The sequence below is a fragment of the Tamandua tetradactyla genome, chromosome 3 (assembly GCF_023851605.1).
Source record: "Tamandua tetradactyla isolate mTamTet1 chromosome 3, mTamTet1.pri, whole genome shotgun sequence".
Taxonomy (NCBI): Eukaryota; Metazoa; Chordata; class Mammalia; order Pilosa; family Myrmecophagidae; genus Tamandua; species Tamandua tetradactyla.
Window position 1 is genome coordinate 102,396,787 of NC_135329.1, and position 21,404 is coordinate 102,418,190.

General features: G+C 37.9%; 1 protein-coding gene and 1 non-coding gene across 14 annotated transcripts in view; both read right to left on the reverse strand.

Moving 5' to 3' along the window:
* The window catches only part of NCKAP5 (NCK associated protein 5), a 1,072,936-nt gene that overhangs the window by 627,868 nt on the left and 423,664 nt on the right, over positions 1 to 21,404 (reverse strand). The gene's annotated exons all lie outside the window — the stretch shown is intronic.
* Positions 21,263 to 21,369, reverse strand: LOC143678512 (U6 spliceosomal RNA). The gene has a single exon (XR_013173311.1). It is a non-coding gene; the product is annotated as a U6 spliceosomal RNA (small nuclear RNA).

Here is a 21,404-nt window from a genome sequence, read left to right on the forward strand (position 1 = left end):
GGTATCAGGGAACTCAAGGACAATGTGAACCGTACAAATATACGTGTAGTGGGTATCCCAGAAGGAGAAGAGAAGGGAAAAGGAGGAGAAAAACTAATGGAAGAAATTATCACTGAAAATTTCCCAACTCTTATGAAAGACCTAAAATTACAGATCCAAGAAGTGCAGCGCACCCCAAAGAGATTAGACCCAAATAGGCGTTCTCCAAGACACTTACTAGTTAGAATGTCAGAGGTCAAAGAGAAAGAGAGGATCTTGAAGGCAGCGAGAGAAAAACAATCCGTCACATACAAGGGAAACCCAATAAGACTATGTGTAGATTTCTCAGCAGAAACCATGGAAGCTAGAAGACAGTGGGATGATATATTTAAGTTACTAAAAGAGAAAAACTGCCAGCCAAGACTCCTATATCCAGCAAAATTGTCCTTCAAAAATGAGGGAGAAATTAAAACATTCTCAGACAAAAAGTCACTAAGAGAATTTGTGACCAAGAGACCAGCTTTGCAAGAAATACTAAAGGAAGCACTAGAGTCAGATACAAAAAGACAGAAGAGAGAGACATGGAGAAAAGTGTAGAAAGAAGGAAAGTCAGATATGATATATATAATACAAAAGGCAAAATGGTAGAGGAAAATATTATCCAAACAGTAATAACTCTAAATGTCAATGGACTGAATTCCCCAATTAAAAGACATAGACTGGCAGACTGGATTAAAAAACAGGATCCTTCTATATGCTGTCTAAAGGAAACACATCTTAGACCCAAAGATAAATATAGGTTGAAAGTGAAAGGTTGGGAAAAGATATTTCATGCAAACAACAACCAGAAAAGAGCAGGAGTGGCTATACTAATATCCAACAAATTAGACTTCAAATGTAAAACAGTTAAAAGAGACAAAGAAGGACACTATATACTATTAAAAGGAACAATTAAGCAAGAAGACATAACAATCATAAATATTTACGCACCGAACCAGAATGCCCCAAAATACGTGAGGAATACACTGCAAACACTGAAGAGGGAAATAGACACATATACCATAATAGTTGGAGACTTCAATTCACCACTCTCATCAATGGACAGAACATCTACACAGAGGATCAATAAAGAAATAGAGAACCTGAATATTACTATAAATGAACTTGACTTAACAGACATTTATAGGACATTGCATCCCACAACAGCAGAATACACCTTTTTTTCAAGTGCTCATGTATCATTCTCAAAGATAGACCATATGCTGGGTCACAAAGCAAGTCTTAACAAATTTAAAAAGATTGAAATCATACACAACACTTTCTCGGATCATAAAGGAATAAAGTTGGAAATCAATAATAGGCGGAGGCCCAGAAAATTCATAAATACATGGAGGCTCAACAACACACTCTTAAACAACAAGTGGGTCAAAGAAGAAATTGCAAGAGAAATTAGTAAATACCTAGAGGCAAATGAAAATGAAGACACAACATATCAAAACTTATGGGACGCAGCAAAGGCAGTGCTAAGAGGGAAATTTATTGCCCTAAATGCCTTTATCAGAAAAGAAGAAAAGGCAAAAATGCAGGAATTAACTGTCCACTTGGAAGAACTGGAGAAAGAACAGCAAACTAATCCCAAAGCAAGCAAAAGGAAAGAAATAACAAAGATTAGAGCAGAAATAAATGAAATTGAAAACATGAAAACAATAGAGAAAATCAATAAGACCAGAAGTTGGTTCTATGAGAAAATCAACAAGATTGATGGGCCCTTAGCAAGATTGACAAAAAGAAGAAGAGAGAGGATGCAAATAAATAAGATTAGAAATGAAAAAGGAGACATAACTACTGACCTCACAGAAATAAAGGAGGTAATAACAGGATACTATGAACAACTTTACACTAATAAATACAACAATTTAGAAGAAATGGACAGGTTCCTGGAAAGACATGAACAACCAACTTTGACTCAAGAAGAAATAGACGACCTCAACAAACCAATCACAAGTAAAGAGATTGAAATAGTTATTCAAAAGCTCCCTAAAAAGAAAAGTCCAGTACCAGACGGCTTCACATGTGAATTCTATCAAACATTCCAGAAAGAATTAGTACCTACTCTCCTCAAACTGTTCAACATAATCGAAGTGGAGGGAAAACTACCTAATTCATTCTATGAAGCCAACATCACCCTCATACCAAAACCAGGCAAAGATATTACAAAAAAAGAAAACTACAGACCAATCTCTCTAATGAATACAGATGCAAAACTCCTCAATAAAATTCTAGCAAATCGTATCCAACAACACATTAAAAGAATTATACATCATGACCAAGTAGGATTCATCCCAGGTATGCAAGGATGGTTCAACATAAGAAAATCAATTAATGTAACACACCATATCAACAAATCAAAGCAGAAAAATCACATGATCATCTCAATTGATGCAGAGAAGGCATTTGACAAGATTCAACATCCTTTCCTGTTGAAAACACTTCAAAAGATAGGAATACAAGGGAACTTCCTTAAAATGATAGAGGGAATATATGAAAAACCCACAGCTAATATCATCCTCAATGGGGAAAAATTGAAAACTTTCCCCCTAAGATCAGGAACAAGACAAGGATGTCCACTATCACCACTATTATTCAACATTGTGTTGGAAGTTCTAGCCAGAGCAATTAGGCAAGAAAAAGAAATGCAAGGCATCAAAATTGGAAAGGAAGAAGTAAAACTATCACTGTTTGCAGACGATATGATACTATATGTAGAAAACCCAGAAAAATCCACAACAAAATTACTAGAGCTAATAAATGAGTACAGCAAAGTAGCAGGCTACAAGATCAACATTCAAAAATCTGTAGCTTTTCTATACACTAGTAATGAACAAGCTGAGGCGGAAATCAAGAAACGAATCCCATTTACAATCGCAACTAAAAGAATAAAATACCTAGGAATAAATTTAACTAAAGAGACAAAAAACCTATATAAAGAAAACTACAAAAAACTGTTAAAAGAAATCACAGAAGACCTAAATAGATGGAAGGGCATACCGTGTTCATGGATTGGAAGACTAAATATAGTTAAGATGTCAATCCTACCTAAATTGATTTACAGAATCAATGCAATGCCAATCAAAATCCCAACAACTTATTTTTCAGAAATAGAAAAACCAATAAGCAAATTTATCTGGAAGGGCAGGGTGCCCCGAATTGCTAAAAACATCTTGAGGAAAAAAAACGAAGCTGGAGGTCTCGCGCTGCCTGACTTTAAGGCATATTATGAAGCCACAGTGGTCAAAACAGCATGGTATTGGCATAAAGATAGATATATCAACCAATGGAATCGAATAGAGTGCTCAGATATAGACCCTCTCATCTATGGACATTTGATCTTTGATAAGGCAGTCAAGCCAACTCACCTGGGACAGAGCAGTCTCTTCAATAAATGGTGCCTAGAGAACTGGATATCCATATGCAAAAGAATGAAAAAAGACCCATCTCTCACACCCTATACAAAAGTTAACTCAAAATGGATCAAAGATCTAAACATTAGGTCTAAGACCATAAAACAGATAGAGGAAAATGTTGGGAGATATCTTATGGATCTTACAACTGGAGGTGGTTTTATGGACCTTAAACCTAAAGCAAGAACACTGAAGAAGGAAATAAATAAATGGGAGCTCCTCAAAATTAAACACTTTTGTGCATCAGAGAACTTCATCAAGAAAGTAGAAAGACAGCCTACACAATGGGAGACAATATTTGGAAACGACATATCAGATAAAGGTCTAGTATTCAGAATTTATAAAGAGATTAGTCAACTCAACAACAAAAAGACAGCCAACCCAATTACAAAATGGGAAAAAGACTTAAACAGACACCTACCAGAAGAAGAAATACGGATGGCCAAGAGGCACATGAAGAGATGCTCAATGTCCCTGGCCATTAGAGAAATGCAAATCAAAACCACAATGAGATATCATCTCACACCCACCAGAATGGCCATTATCAACAAAACAGAAAATGACAAGTGCTGGAGAGGATGCGGAGAAAGAGGCACACTTATCCACTGTTGGTGGGAATGTCAAAGGGTGCAACCACTGTGGAAGGCAGTTTGGCGGTTCCTCAAAAAGCTGAATATAGAATTGCCATACGACCCAGCAATACCATTGCTAGGTATCTACTCAAAGGACTTAAGGGCAAAGACACAAACGGACATTTGCACACCAATGTTTATAGCAGCATTATTTACAATTGCAAAGAGATGGAAACAGCCAACATCTCCATCAACAGAAGAGTGGCTAAACAAACTGTGGTATATACATACGATGGAATATTATGCAGCTTTAAGACAAGATAAACTTATGAACCATGTAATAACATGGATGGACCTAGAGAATATTATGCTGAGTGAATCCAGCCAAAAACTAAAGGACAAATACTGTATGGTCCCACTGATGTGAACGGACATTCGAGAATAAACTTGAAATATGTCATTGGTAACAGAGTTCAGCAGGAGTTAGAAACAGGGTAAGACAATGGGTAATTGAAGCTGAAGGGATACAGACTGTGCAACAGGACTAGATACAAAAACTCAAAAATGGACAGCACAATAATACCTAATTGTAAAGTAATCATGTTAAAATACTGAATGAAGCTGCATCTGAGCTATAGGGTTTTTTTTGTTTTTGTCTGCTTGTTGGTTTGTTTGTTGTTGTTGTTTTTTACTATTACTACTACTTTTATTTCTTTTCTTTATATTAACATTTTATATCTTTTTCTGTTGTGTTGCTAGTTCCTCTAAACCGATGCAAATGTACTGGGAAACGATGATCATGCATCTATGTGATGATGTTAAGAATTACTGAGTGCATATGTAGAATGGTATGATTTCTAAATGTTGTGTTAATTTCTTTTTTTTTTTTTCTTTCCGTTAATAAAAAAAAAATAAAAATAAATTTGCACAAAAAAAAGAATAGGTTTTTGGGGGATAATTATTTTAAATTATTTATTTAAATCATTTTAAATGAAGAGAGTCTAAAAGGAATTGTATCTACCTCAAAGCAAAACTGGTGTTCTCTTAGATGTCTGACAAACACCACAACTAAAAGATTAAAAGTACTAAACTCAGATCCACTGCGTTTCAGAAAAGCTGTTAGGGAAAGTGAAACTGCTTTTAAATGTATCCTTTAAGTCAATGCATTAGTAGAACTGTGACATACTAGAACTATTATGTTTAATGAATCCAAAAAAGCATCTGGGCTCCAGGACAAGTTAATATCATTAGAAAATATGCTATCAAATCTACTCATTAGAAAATGAGAGCCTTCTATGCATAAACCCTTCAAACAAACCTGGTTAAATTGGCAATGTAAACTTAAGCATATTGGTGACAAGTCTAATACCTCTACAGGTTTCAATTTACAAAGCTGTCCTGATAGTAACAGATTCATAATGCAAAGCCCACACAAGAGCAGGAACTCCCAACAAGAGAAGTGTCTGATACATGAATCAAGAGATTTTCCTTTAAAAAATATCAACATATTGCTTAGTAAAAATGTTGTTCCTTGATTGAGTCTGACAAACAAATTAGGATACTCCTAAATTGAGATAGATTTATTTTTATTTTGTGTAAAAATTGAGCATAAATATCTCTTGGTAGAGGTAAGAGCACTGTAACTCTGATTTCACTAATTCAGGATTTGCAGTCCACAAAGAGCTTTAGATAGATATTTTGTTCTATAAGAATTTTGGAAGGAAAACGATTAAAAAGCAGGCTGAAATTTTAGGACATTACACTAAGAAGATAAAAAAAAAACTTTTCAAGAATTTAAGAGCATCCATTTACATACAACTTATGTATCTGTTCTTTCAATATAATTCCACACACATTGACTGAGTTCTGCTCTGGCCAGCAATCAGAAATTCCCAGAAGCTCACAATCCAGTAGGTGAAATGGACATGTAAATAAACAGATGTAACTGCAAAGGAAGGAAAATGTTACTGAGCTGGGGCTGAGGCTTTGCAAATAACCCTTAAAAGTGTGCCTCATCACCACATTAAAGTTAGGATTCTTTGGCCACTTTATCAGCTTAGCTCTAGTTAATAGGAATACGTAAACATATTAAAACTACAATTCTGTGGGAGGCAGAGGGGAGACTTCACTATTTCAGCATGGCTTGAGGCAGCACCTCCCATCTTGACTCTCAAGTCATTTTCCTGTCTAAACACCAATGTACTTAAAGTAACCAATTTAACCAGAAAGTGGAGGTACTGAATCCTGCCCACAGTGTTCTGACTGGCAGGGACATTCACAGAAGAGGTGCCACGACTCTGGCCAAGGAAAACTTGCCATGTGCACTCTTGTCATATGTACTTAATAGAAAATATATGCTTACTATAATAATAATATAATAATAAGCTGTGATTATATATTCTTTCCCAGGTTTAGGTTCCCAGTGGTACATCTGTTTGAGGCTCCTGGAAAGAAATAGGATCAGTTGAAGGAACTCAGCCTCCAAGCCAGACCACCACCAAAGCAGGAGCCCCAGAGCCCACTCTCCGGGAGCCCACTTGATGCCAGGGTCTCCAACCACCCCTTGGGCTTCACATTCTGTACGACTGGCTGTAGCCAGCTTTAGGTTTTGTAGAAAGAAAAGCTCTTTGTCATGTATGGTCTGTATCCCTGTTGAAAAAGATTCTGTCTTCTTCTTGCTCTGCATTTTCTCTTTTTCAGCTTGTACTTTAACGTCTCTTTACATTTTCTCCCGCCAGCGTAATGAGCTGGCAGGGCCAGTCATCCAGATCAAGATCACAAGAAATTAAAAACGATGGAATGAGTAAGGTTGGATCAGTTGATAATATAAAAATAACCACAGCTTTTAGTTTTAACATTATGTGCCAAAAGTACTAGATGTCTTACACATACATGTCACTGATTCCTTATAAGAACCCAATGACATAGACAAGGTAGCTTAGGCTTGGAAACATTAAGACTTAGATCTGTTTGACTCCAAAATCCATACAATTTGTTTGACAGCGTCTTGACTCCATGGATCTAAGAAGGCATGGAGTGCAATGTGAAGTGGAGAGGTTCGCCAGGAATTAGAGAGTCCAGAGCAGAATGTGGGAAGTAAAGGTCAGACTGCAGGGCTGGGTTATCGCAGCAGGGAGAGTAAAGTCACAGCAGTCAGCAAAGGGCCAAGACTACTGCCTAAAGAGGGAGGAGGGGAGGGGGCTGCCCACGGGCCAGGAGGCCCTACTGCTAAACACAAGGCACTCTTCACCCACTCTGACCAACTCTAACCAACGCGTCTGCATTTAAAGTGACCACGACAGTAACTTTCTAGTGATGCTTCCTCCCTTAGTTCTCTGGTAGGAGTTCCCACTCAAGGCACTAAGGAGATGCTGATGGGAACCAGAAAGAAATCAAAGGCTTGGAATTTTGTAAGGGTTCTGGACATAAGACACATAACAAAAGAATTTGATTACAATATTAAAGAATGAGCAGAAAAAGAAGGCAGAGGTTTAATAATTCAAATATAAACTGCACTGATATAAGTACCAAAAATATGAATTCTCTCCCAAGATAGAATTTAAACAATGCTATATATTTATGTCTGTGTGCATGTATACACACACAGAGAGACATATGTACACACATAATATAATGCGCATTATACATATGCTACATTGAACAAAACTATATGTGCATATAACCCTAACACTAAACTGTATATACTACACATTATACAATTGTATACTAAATCATCAACATATCAATTATGAACTGTAATCGATTTTAATTGTTTTTTTTAAATATATTATCTCAGAAATTGTTAGTTTTTTACCCAAACCCAATTCCCTTTCTTCAGGGCACTAAGATAAACTATATTTTCCTGACTCCTTGCAGCCAGTGATCTGTGCCTCCTCTAGACTTGGTCTACAAGACAACTTCATACAGCCTTCCTCTCTGACCCACTAGGCCGGGGAGCAACTCTAGAATGACCTTGGAAACAATTTGAAGATGGCAAAGCTTCCATCAGTCTGAGTTCTTGAACAAATTCATGGAGAAGAGCTACTCCCATTGAATCTGAATTAATACTCAATTCTATTATGTAAGAAATGCATTTCTATTGGTTTAGTCACTAAAATTTGAGTGTCTGTTAGCATAGCCCATAGGTCACCCCTTCTGTTATACAGAGTTGGTAGTGCCTTACTTTTTGGTAAATAATGAGTTACACATAAATACATGTTTTCACAGCTTAATAAATTCTAGCATGTCTCCAATACATCTTTCCCACCACTCTTGTATTTTGTGCTTATCTGTCTTTCTTTCCTTGCATGGGGATATGGCCAAATGAGCACACAGAAAGAGGACATGGTTCACTTGAGAAGACTTCTGTCAACATGGTTTTGAAGGGTGGGTTCCAAAGCAGTTATGTGCAGTCCATGAGAGAGAATTGCTAGCAGAAACTGGTTCGCTATCTTACCTCTTTCAAACAGATGAGGGTTATGGCGCCATTATTCCAAATCAAAAACAAAACAATAAAACCCCACAAGAAACTATGATATGCTAAATGTAACATACAGAAAGTAAACATCAAGACCTACAAACAACATTGTTTCCAGCACTCTACTTCAGGGCTGTGGTTCAGAGTGTACTTTCTCAGGGATGAGAAAAGGAACATAGAAGTAAATTGGGAAGTCTCAGTCCCTTGAAGGAACACTGAGACTTTTTTTTGCACAATTTAATGAGAATTTTATAGAAATCATCACAGGAGAAAAACTAACTCATGTGAAGCAATCATGAAATCACAGCTCTGGGAAGGCAAGTGAAGACATAGTCTTGTTCAAACCTCTCTCCTTCAGTCAGATCAGAAGCTCTACCCCTCACTGCTTATACTTGCCTAGGCTTTCCTTAAATAACTTCCAGAAGGACTCCAAAATCTTTCCAAGTAGCCACAACTGGGTGACCTCCAAAGCAAAGCATTCTTTCTTATTACCCAGCGAAATGCCTCTACTGTAACTTCTCACCTTAATTCATTCTTCCCTAGATATGGTTCCATGAAGACATATCTGGTGACAGGTAGGACTAAAAAGATTTTTTTTTTTTTTTTTTTGAAGAGCATTTAAAGTATCAGGAAACTGACCTTCCAATTCCAGTTTCCAGTTTTTCTAGCAATTAGCAGTTTGGTTTCAGACAGATCACAAATTCCCTGGTTCTCAGTTTTCTCATTACATTGAAAGAGGAATGAATAAAAAAGGGGTGACTATGTCTACGTGTTCACAATAATGTCACTCCTCTTCTCCAGGTTAAAAAGTAACCCCAATGCCTTCATTAGAGCTTTAGCTGTATATAACATCCATAGCATAAAATCGGGTCTTAAAATACCATCATATAACCAATCATGCTAGAATCCATTAAGTGTGCATTTTTATACCTGCCAATCAAAAAAGTTAATTAAATGCACTTACCAAAATCCATTTAATACATCATGTGCTTGCATCTTCCAAAATATGTTCACTTATTATGTTTACCAGAAAGAATTTTTAATGAGCAGCTGTCTCAAAATTAATTGTGTATAACTCATAAAGTTACAAGCCAAATACCATTACAATTAATACAGTTCAAATGAATAGCTCAAATTGCAAAAGATAGCTAAACTCGAGCTATCAGCCCCTTTATTTAGAATAGTATCTGAATCAACAAATTACAGAAGCATGAAACAAACAGTTCTCATCCTGATAAATAATTTTGATAATGTTTTAAATAAAATATATTAAAATGGAATTTTCTAGCAAGTTAAGGAAATGTTGTTGACATCTCGTTTCTTCCTGGAAACTCCTCAAATCATAATTTAAGAATCACTCCTTATATTTATAGAAAAGGAAGCCTTTTTGTCACAATTTGGGGGAACTGTCAAAACCAAATTCTAAAACTAAATTCTAAGTGATTTCATTCTATGTTTATGAACTCAGCCATGTGGACAGAGGATCTATTCTCTTGGAGCCTAAAATACAAAATTAATGAGAAATGGTAAAAAATAAAATAAAAATGGTCAGATAAACACATTAAGCAGGTAATGGTGAACGATACATTCCAGTTGGAGATAAAGGCAAAAGCATTTGTTGCTTAGTGAATCAGGTGGAATTATTAGTTTCACTATGGGAGTGACACACCTTGGGCACACCAACACCCTGGATGAAAAGCAAAAGCTTCAGCACAGTATACACCACCGTGCTGTGCCCTCACCACGCCTCACCTCTGACTTCCCCAACATGCCTGCATAACTGATTTATTTCTCCATTTCATCCAGATGGCTGGCGTCCTGTAGACAGACTTAGAATGCTGGCTGTGTCTTGGACATGCTTATTCAATGAGTCTTGAAAGCCATTATTCACTAATTTCACGTGGAAATGAAATTTCAGCTTCCCATTGTGTACAAATAACTTGGCCGCTTATACCACATACAAAAAGTGCTTTTTTGCCAGGCAGGAGTAGACGGCTGGAATGCAAAAGCCTCCCTGTGTGCTGCGCTGGCTTGAGCCCAAGTCGGCATATGGCGGTTACACCAACCACTTCCATGTAAAATTCTAGATGAAATCTTTAAACAAGCCCTAATGATGTGATTTAAAGGCATTCACTGGAGAGCCGCTGTCTGCCTCTATTTTCATTCAGAAGAGGAGACTGATCTTATTTCATATACAAACATTTCATTACATTTTGCTCCTTTGCATCCACCCTCCCATCATTATTGACTTCAAAGAAAGGTAATTTTACTAAAATGTTGATATATCTAGACATAATCATGAGTTTCCAAGTTTTATTACCTTATCATTTTATTATACTAGAATGTAATCCTCAATGAAATCCTCACTTTCTATGTCAAGCCTGGGATTAACAAGCAAAAGGAGCAAGTCGAATGTTTTACTTAATCCATGTGCTGGGCTTCTGTAAAACATTTCCAGGCTATGGGTATAAACAAGTATTGGTATTTTTCGGAAACTCAATTCAGAAATTGTCTGCTTTTAAATGTCAGAGAACTGTTTTGCCCTCCTCCTTTAAGGTTTTATTTTAGAGTCAGCGGTGCTCCTCAGCAGTAATAAATTAGAAATTCTATTGCAGATTACATAGTAACATTTCATACTTTATCTGAAGAGCTCAGAGTATTTTACAAACAGTATCAAAATCAGTGGCGATTTCCAGCTCTGTCATCTGACTGTTGGTTCTTCCCAAGAAGATTTATTTACATCATGCTTTCAAAAACAGAATTGCATTTGTAAACACAAACATTTATCTAGTACTCAGAAAAATGGAGGCAACAAGCCATATCTTGGGGCTGATATTCATTTCTAACAGAAGTCCCCATTGACCTGAGATAGGTTTGTCTAGGGTGATTCTTTCTTCTCTTATTCTAAGGACCAAATGGCTTTTTCTCATTTCCTACTTTTATCTCTCTGCCACACAGCTTTGGGCTTCTCTCCCAAGTCTGCGGGGGGCTAATGACCCTACTTCTTTCAGCTCTCCTAGGAATGTGTTTTCATCCAATAGTCCCTCCCCATGTTCACGTCAGAGATAAATAAACTGCAGGATGCAATGAGTGATGCACATGCAGGAGTATCTGGAACATTAAAATAAAAATAACCAACACCCAAAGCTCAATCTCTATTTGGAATCACTTACCTAATTTCTAGAATTAAGCAATGCTCTATGCCCAATCTGGTCAGAATGGACTTGATAAATCCCTCGATTCTCTTCTCTTTTTACAATAAAAACAAAACAACTGATAGAACATTCAGAAAAATCAACTCTGACTTATTCCTGGACTTATGATCTACTATAAAGAAAGGGAGACCATCTTGCACCAAAAAAGTAAATGCATTTAAAAAAACAAGACCCTAGATGAGCATGCAGTTGACACCAGACACATTCAGTGGTGGTTCTAGAATTCCTAGAAGCTTCAGAGAGGCAGCCTAGTTAGAATGAGAAGGCAGGGTATTTGTCTCAGACCTGCATTTGCAGCATCAGCTCCAACTTCTTACCTGAATTGTGGATTTACTGGGAGTGGTTGTAATAGGTGGCTAATGGAATAGATGCAACCCGTTGCATACCCTGGGAAATACTACGACTGCATGCAATATTGGCCAGACCTTTCACAGCAGTCAGCTTTGATCTACCTGCTTTCAAAGAAATCAATGAATGGGAAAACATTTTTTGAAAACAATAAATAAAGACACTTAAATATTGCACAATTCGAAATCAAAAGACTTGTGTAAACAATAAAGCAGAAGTGAATGTCTGTTTCTCTTCCTCATACCTAGCAGGTCATTCTTGAGAAGGCTTTTCATAAAAAAAGGCCCATAAGATTGAGCACTTTCTATAAATGATTAGAATATCATTCATACAAATGTCAAATGAACCTGAATAACATGATATATTATATCTCAATACATGGTGTAAATCTGTAAAGAAAAAACAAAACTTTGTCATAATAATGTTTGTTTACACATATGATTTCTGGCTGACATTATTACACCAAAAAGTCAAAAGTAATCACTTCTAGGGTCCTTAAAGTAATCTTTCTTCATATCCGTCTTTAAAAAAAAAAAGAAATAGGAAAGCCTAGATTCTTCTGTAATTTAAGTGCAGCCCTCATTTTTTAAATCACAAAATGGAATTTCAATTGCTGAAGATAGGGAGCTATTCAACAAAAGTTGTACCTGGAAAGAACTTTCTTGTAAGTCTTTTTAGACCAGAAAGTCAGTTTTGTTCAAATCTTGGATGAGTGCCGAGATTCTCACAACAAAGGAACATTGCTCCTAAAAGATGCTACCTAGAAGTATTCCATAGCATTTCTTCTATGCAATAACTATCTCCTGAAAAAAAGCCACCATAAAGCAGTAAGGAAAAAATACTATGACAGCACTCTCTTTTGATTCAGACAGTAGCTATGGAAACAATATTTTAGAGGACAATTGGTCCTCTTTCCTGAAAACCATATAAAATGAAACTATTTTTTACCCGCATGCATTCCACGATTGGAGGCTTCATTTTTCAGCATATTCAATTTATCTAAACCCTCTTCAGGATTAGCTCGGCTTTGCAAGCTAAAACTATCATATTTAACGGATACTATGGATTTAAATCAGAAAACCCATGTAGGTGCTGCAAAGAGTCATAATGCCAAAAGAATAAGAAGAAAACACTTGTTAAACTAACTTAATATGCTCCAGAAACACAACATTTGTTTCTTTAATTTCACTATCTCACCTCTTCCCTGAAGTAAAGATGTATGTAAATTCCATCACTGTCATACCACTGGCCCACATGCTGCCTTTTCTGCAATGTGAGTTTTTTCCTTTGTGGCTCCCTTAAAAGGAAAATGGTAGGCAGGCTAAAAGTAAAGCACTGTCTGAATCTTTTCTTTAAATGGATATTTATCCAGTCATTCAAATTGGATCCCTCTCAGAAGTATAGTCCTACATTTATTCACTCAATTTTTTTTTCAGTTTTGCCATTTTATACTCTTAGCTGTTTTTAAACTTTTATTTGGATATGCAATTTGATAAAGATTTTCTTCATTTTTTAACTTTATCTAAATATCATTTTTTATTCATATTTAATGTCTATTTTCTCACTCAAATCTATGCAAAATCTGTTTCTCTGTATGAGTCCTTCTCTCATCAACAATCCCAAATTTTGAAATTTGCAAAATCTTCCAACATGCATAAATTTTCTCATTGATTTTGTAAGTGTTTAAATTTGCCTTTAATTTTTAACCAGTCTAATAAAATTTACTGACTTTCAACCAATCTAATAAAATTTACTGACAGCATACTGTTTACAGAATCCTATTTTATGTGCTATATTATTACATTTAAAGAATTATAGGTTATGATTCCCAAGAAGATCTTAAAGATGAACAAAAAAACTAGAAGACTTAAATTATTAGGTAATAAGGACTATTATAAAGGTATAGAAATAAGACAGTGTGTTTGGAGCTACAAGAAATAATTTCACAGGACAAAGCTATCCCAAAGGGACAAAATGTAGATGGTCACTGGAATATGATAAAGCCACAGTAGAAGGAAGCACTTGAGAAAAGGCTCTTTGCAGAAAATGATTCTGAGCCAGTTGGACAGCTACAAGGAACAAAATGACTCTCGATCCATAACTCATGCCACAATGAAGAATCAATTCCTGAGGGACTAAAAACAGACATATAAAACACAAAACAGTAAAGTTTCTATAAACAAAATAAGAACATATATCTTTATGACTTAAATAGTCAAACATTTCTTTAGAAGGACAAAGAAAGTACTAACAAAAGGGAAAATTTGATGAATTGGATTTTGTTCAAATTTAGAGCTTTTCTTCCTCAAAAGATGCATTTGAGAAAGCAAAGAGGCAAGCCACAGAGTGGTAAAATACAATTTGTGATTAATTTTATCAATTTAGGACTCATATCCAGGATATATAAAGAATTCATACAAATTAATAAGAAAAAAGAGATATACCGATAATAAGTACAGGCAAAAGACTTGAATGGGCATTTCAGAAAAGAGGATATCCAAGTGGTAAATAAACATAGGAAAGATTCTCAGTGTTATTATTCAACAAGCTGATGCAAATACAAGAATGCAAAACTGCTACTACCCACCAGAGAGACGGAGAGGAAAACAGGCAGAAAACACCAAGTGTCCACGAGGACATGGAGAAAGTGAAACACACTCTGTTCCTGGGAGGATGAAGTGGTACAACCATGTGCAAAAACTGCTTGACAGTATCTACAAAGGGTGGATACGTGTATACCCAACATTCCCACTCTTAGAAATATACTCACTAGAAATACATAAAAATGTTCACTGAAGATGCATTCCAGGGGGTTTATAGCCTCAAGTTAGGAAATAACTAAATGTCTATCAGCAGTTGACTGGATAAATATATTGTGGCATATCAGATAATGGAATACTATACAGTAATGAGAATGGACAATTTATAAGTACTTGCAATAATATATATAAATATCACATATAAAACATTGAGTGGAAGAAGACTGAAAAATAGATTATTAAACAATCCCACCTATATAAAGTTCAAATACGGAAAAAATATATAACAGAATAGAAATAGGGGTAGTATTTATCCTTGGATGGTAGTGACTGAGGCAGGGAAGAGTGAGATTCGGGAGCTCTTTTTATCTCAATCTCGGGGGTGGTTAATTTATGAAAAATCAACAAACTAACATGATTTATACTATGCTTCAATAAATACATGTCAAAACATTAAAGACATAGTCTCTAGTTTCAAGGAACACACAATATGGTTTTAAACTCAGAGTTCTGTGAGGAAAAATATGAATGTCAACCGGTATCACATCGCAATTACTTCCAATCAGCATCCATTCAGCAAGTTCCAATATTTTGGGAGTGATGGAAAACTTTACAAACATAGACAAACATTCCCTCTGCTCTCTGGGAGTTTATAACGCAGAGAAAAAGAGGAAATAAGGTTTAATTGTACAAAATAAAAGAGAGAAGGTGATAGCAGATACTAAATGACTCTAAGTGCTGAGGCAGACACCATCATATGTTCCAACAGCTGGGCTGTAAGAATTGTGAAAGAAGAATGGTGGTCGAGGACTGAAATTATCAAGAAAGTTCTTATGGAAAAGGAGAGAAGTCTAGTACATGAACTTGAAAACTAGGAAAGCAAGGGGAATTACTCCAGGGAGGGAGGCGCCTGACGAAATGAGGGTCAACTGTAAGAAAACAAAACGCTTAGGGTGAGGGAGGCAAAGAGGAGCCACTGGGGAAGAAAACATTGAACTCCGAACAGGAGTTCAGTGGCAAAGAAAAAGTCATCATCCATCTCTGGACAGAACAATGGAAAGAAGAACACTTGCTGAAAAAAGTATATTTATTTGCTCAATAATGTGTATTGGCGTTTTCTAGATGTCAGCCCATTTTTCCAAACACTGCAATGATAAGGAGCAAAATCATTTGCACGATGCAACCAATACTTCTTTAAAGAGAAATAGGAAGGTTTAAGAGGCATCACAGCAGACTGCACAGATCCTCAACAAGAATGCATGTGTCAAATGTGATACTATGGCCAGTTGCCAGGATCAGTAGTTGAAACAGGGTAAGGGAATAGGTGGAATATACGCAACGGCTGACTTACTCTTTCTTGCATTTCATTTTGTGGTATATCATATGCGATTATAGTAAGCATTATTTCATGAAACTATCACTTTGTGACATTTATAAATAGATGTGTGAATATATATATATGCACACACATACATGCACGCATGCATATTTGTATTGGGCTTGGAATAGAAAATGTAATTCTTGCTGTGGTTTGCAGTCAAAAAAATGTGAAAAACATTCCTCTGGAAGGCTTCTAAAACGCATTTGAACAAGGAAAGTCTTGAGTCTGCGCCAAAGAACATTAAGTGCTAAGGAGATGTGGAATAAATGAATGCGCGGCCAGGGGGTGTTAAGAGTTTATATTAAGAGGACGTTCAGACTCTTCAAGGTTTGTGCTTAAGTCTCAGGGTTAGCTACTCCTTCCTGGATGCTCTATTTCCTACAGGTCCTACATTCCAGCATACCTTTCATTAATATCAAATGAAGCTGGAGTTAAACCATTTCCTAGATGCAATTCTGTCCATCTGACTTACCTAGCAAGTTTTGAGACTTAGACAACAGAATTATTTATATAACATGTACTGTTTAAAGTAACAATAGTTTGCATTTTTAAACCCGGCCTCATTTGAAAATACCTGTTACACACAGCCCTGGAGTAAGGAAGTCAAGTAACTGGCACTTTGGGGCTGAACTGTTAATTGCCTTCTTTTTAAATTATTGTGATAGTCATCATGTTTCCACATCATTTTCACTAAACAAATCTAGCTGCAAAAACGGCTGTTCTATGGTAGTCTACTTAGTGATATTGACATAAAAACTAGGGCAAATATTAACAATGATTTCTTTACATAAAGCAATATTTATTTTATGTTAATTGTCCCAACTTCTTCAAATTGTGCAGCATTAAATTAAATTCCTCTAAGCAGCTTCCTTCCATGCCCCCACCCAGTCATTTTAAATTAAAAGGAAAATTTGCTGCCAACCCAAGGTCTTTTGCGGTAAAAGCATTCCAATCAGCTACACAAAGCATTTAGTGTGGGACAATATCCATGAATAGTTAAAAACCCACTAAAATGCATGAGAAACTATGATTTCCTTATAGAAGTTTATCCAGAGATCAGAAAAGGCCTTCATTCATTCTGAAACCTTGAAGTAGGCAGGCACGGAATGGCTCAAGTGTATATTCACTTCTGCTGCTAAGATCTGCCTTCCCTACAAACACGATCATTTTTTAAAAACGTTTTCTCACATCCTATTTACTCCTGCAGCTATAATTCATGTCTGTGTCACATTACTTGCTCCAGAATTACTCTAAAGTAGTTTGAAATACGTTACTATATTAGGAAAAGGGATTGGAAAGTTTAAAGTCCTGTCAGCATGTGTACTTTGTCTGCCAAGAAGGTCACGTGTCAATGACTTACTAATTGATCAATCACATTGCTGATGAAGTGCTCAAAGCAGTTCAGGGATTTGCCCCAAAAAGCAGAGATAAAATTATCCAGGAAGGAAATGGGCTTGATGCTAAAAAGGGAAAGTGGTAATGAACTTCTCAATGTGTAGTTGCTTTCATAACAGCAAGTCACAAGCTGGCCTTGATTTCACCACAGCCATTCCGGGAAGATACTGGAATTATAATGCTACACTGACTGTGATAATTCAATCCCTATTGTCTTTATTTGACCTCTCTATTCCCAAATCTAAACCCAACCCCACAGGGGCTCTGTATGTTCTACCCCCTGCCCTACGCTTCTCAGAAAGTTTTCCTTCTGTCCATCCCATTCTCAAACAAAACGACGCAAAGCTCCATCAAACCCAAGGCAACCTGTTTTTGGACATAGATGGTGGATTTGTGGTAATTCCACCCTCTTTTCCAGTGTCCTTCATTCCCAGCAGGAACTAAACAGGACATGGGGAAGTAAAATCTGAGAAAAGTCCAAGGAGGAACTCTGAAGCCCACAGGACACTGGACAAAAAGGCAGGATTGGAGGCCAGGAGCCCTGATTTCACACCCAAATTCTGACACCAACCTGCCATGTGCCCTTGGTCAGTCCATTTAAATTTCCTAGGTTTTAATTTCTTCATTTCTGATATGTGGGGGCAAGCCTTAATGTTGTTGGACATCATTTTAGCTTTAAAAGTCTATTCTCTGCCCACGTGGATAATCTGCAGGTTTACAGTAGAGACCCTGACTCAGGCTGGCCTCTCTTGATGACTCTGGTCTGTTTCCCACCAGGTCAACAGACCCAACCCCAGCCCTTGGCAAATTCCTTCCTAAATTCCAGTTTATGGATTCTCAGTTTCAAGAGCAATAATCCTCTCTCACTAACTGAACTGGATTGACAATATCCTGGGATGCTTTTCAATTTTTTTTACTTTCTCACTTTTTTCTCCCCCACCAAAGACTCTCAGAGTCTATCAAGGAAAAGACACCTAAATTCATTTGTTCTGGACTATGGGTATCCCTTTTGGTCATTTATCTTCTCATCCACATATCCAGCCCATGAGCTGTATCACACACCTTAATACCCTCACAAACCCATTTAGTCCATACTCCTGGGTGGAAAATGATGGTCCCTAAAGATGCCCACCTCCAAATATCCAGAATCTGTGATATGTAACCTTACGTGACAAAAGGAAGTTTAAAATACGGTTGATCCCGGTGCCTACCCATGCAAAAAAAATGTGGTTAAGGATCTTGAGATAAGGAGATTATCCTGTATTATCTGGATGGGCTCAACATAATCACAGGGGTCTGTATAAGAGGGAGGCAGGAGGAGCCAGAGTCAGAGAAGGAGACATGGCAACAGAAGTGGAGGTTGGGGCTGACACCATTGCTGATGGTGCTTCCTAAGCAGGGGCCAGAGGCGGCCTCCAGAAGGTGGAAAAGGCAAGAGCCAGCTTCTCCCCAAGAGCCTCCAGAAGGAAGGCAGGCTTGCTGACACCTCGATTTTACAATCAAAAAACCTGTTTTAAACTTCAGACTTCTCGAAGAGTAAAGTATGTGGTTTTAAGCCGTTAAGTTTGTGGTGATTTGTCACAGCGTCCATATGAAACTGATACACATTCACAGACTGCTCCGGGTTCCCTCATCCCCACCCAGGGCTGACTCAAGCCACCCTTCCATCTTCCCTCTCTCGGAATGTCCACCCTGAGCTCAGTGCTAAACAAACAACCACTCAGGAACAGACTCTACGAATAGGAAGCTGACAGTCTAACAAGAAAGCCTAACCTGCAACTAGAAAAACTACAAGTGGGATGAGAGCCAGAAAGGGGGCTGGCAGCACAGTGGGACACAAGGTAGAGTGTAGAGATTACGAGGAGGGCCCGGACCTGGTCTGGAGATGAAGGGATGTTAAGCTAAGATCTGAACGGTGAGGAGGTATTGGCCAGAAGGGACAGAGGCAGGCCAGCCATGAGCTTTCCACACAGGGAAAGAGGACAGGGGAAAAGGGGAGCCAGAAGAGAAGGTGGGGGCCAGTCAGGCAGAATTCCTAAGTGAAGGGAAAAAAAAAAAAATATATATATATATATATATATTTTTTTTTCTTTACATCAGTCTAAGGGGAGAGATTTTATAGAGAGGAGTGTCTAGATAACTGTCTCAGGTACCTGAGACAACACCAGGGAATAGGCTTCTGATTCCAAGGAAAGCACTGGGTTCAAGCTTTAGATGAAATGTGCAAACATTCGCCAGTAGCAAGTACACAAGAACCCGCAGCCAGATTCTAAATCTTAGCAGAAACAATTTCATCTGCTCAGCGAGCTGACCACTTGATCCACGCCCACACAAAAGTGGGACAAGGGAGAGAGAAAAGAGCCGTGGAGAACTGAGTAGGTGTACAGCGAGCCAGGCATGCTGGGGGAAGGCCAAGTCCAGCCAGGCACAGCCCCCACCTCCCACTTCACCTCGGGCTGGATGGCAGAGCCCCCGGTCCACACGTGCAGTCCGCCATGGGGGCAGATCTCACGTACTCCGGCACTGAGTTCACAGTCCAGCAGCAGAGAGGCGGCTGGGTGCCCACGCAAGGTGCGCTGAGAGCCCCTGTCGACCTCGCATCCCAGAACGAGACGAAGCGGAGGATGAGGCCATCTCCTTCCGAGGCACGCTTTTCAGACCAAACGGCTTCTCCCCTCCTTGGTACCCCTCTGCCCGCTATTTCATTACTCCATGGAAAGAACCAACATTGGCAACAAATTCCCTCAGATTTATTTTTATTAGCCGTTAAAGCAAATAGCTGCTGCTAGTCACAGGTGGAGCAGTGGCACGGGAATCAGACACGTGTATGTGTTTTGATACTCCCTCCTTGGGGAGGGGCCAGACGCTGCATGAATGGGCTGGTCCTTATTCGGTGGCACGGCTGAGACCTGACCAGGCACAGAGACTTCCGGGGGGACAGCCACACCACATGCAGCAGCCAGCACACAGCAGATGCCAAGAGAAGTATGTACAGTCATTCACTACTAGCTGTGCAAGGTGCCATACCGCACTAGCTCACTAACGCACAAGTTTTCTACCCAGTAAGAATTTAGATGTGAGGTTTAAAAAACCATGAAATCAGTATGGAAAAAGAAACCTGAACTTTAACTTCTTATTTTTTTAATGAAAGAAGCTGTAGGTTTACAGAAAACTCATGCAAATAGCTCAGAGCTCCCATATACTCTCTCTCTCTCTCTCTCTCTCTCTCTCACACACACACACACACACACACACACACACACACACCCAATTTCCCCTATTATAATACTTTGCTTTTGCATGATATCTTTGTTACAATTGAGGAAACAAGATTCAAGTATAGTCCAGACTTTATATTAGGGATCACAGCTTGTGTTGTACAGTTCCATATATATATATATACATATTTGGGTAGGGGGGTGGGGAGGGGACATGGGCAGGCTCCAGGAATCGAACTTGAATCTCAGGCATGGCAGGCAAGAATTCTGCCCAGGTATATATATATTTTTTTTAATTTCTCGTCTCGTAACATAGATACATCCTAAAATTTCCCCCCTTTTAATCACATTCAAATATACTATTCAGTGGTGTTAATTACATTCACAATATTGTGTTGACATCACCACAATCCACCACCAGAACTTCCCCATCACCCCAAATAGAAACTTTGTACCAAAAACTTCAGAATACCTCACAAATTTGTATGTCATATTTATGCAGGCGCCATGCTAATCCTCCTACTATCATTCCAATTTTAGTATATGTGCTGCCGAACACAGCACTTAATGTTTATTTTTAAAAGCTTATTGTTTTTAAT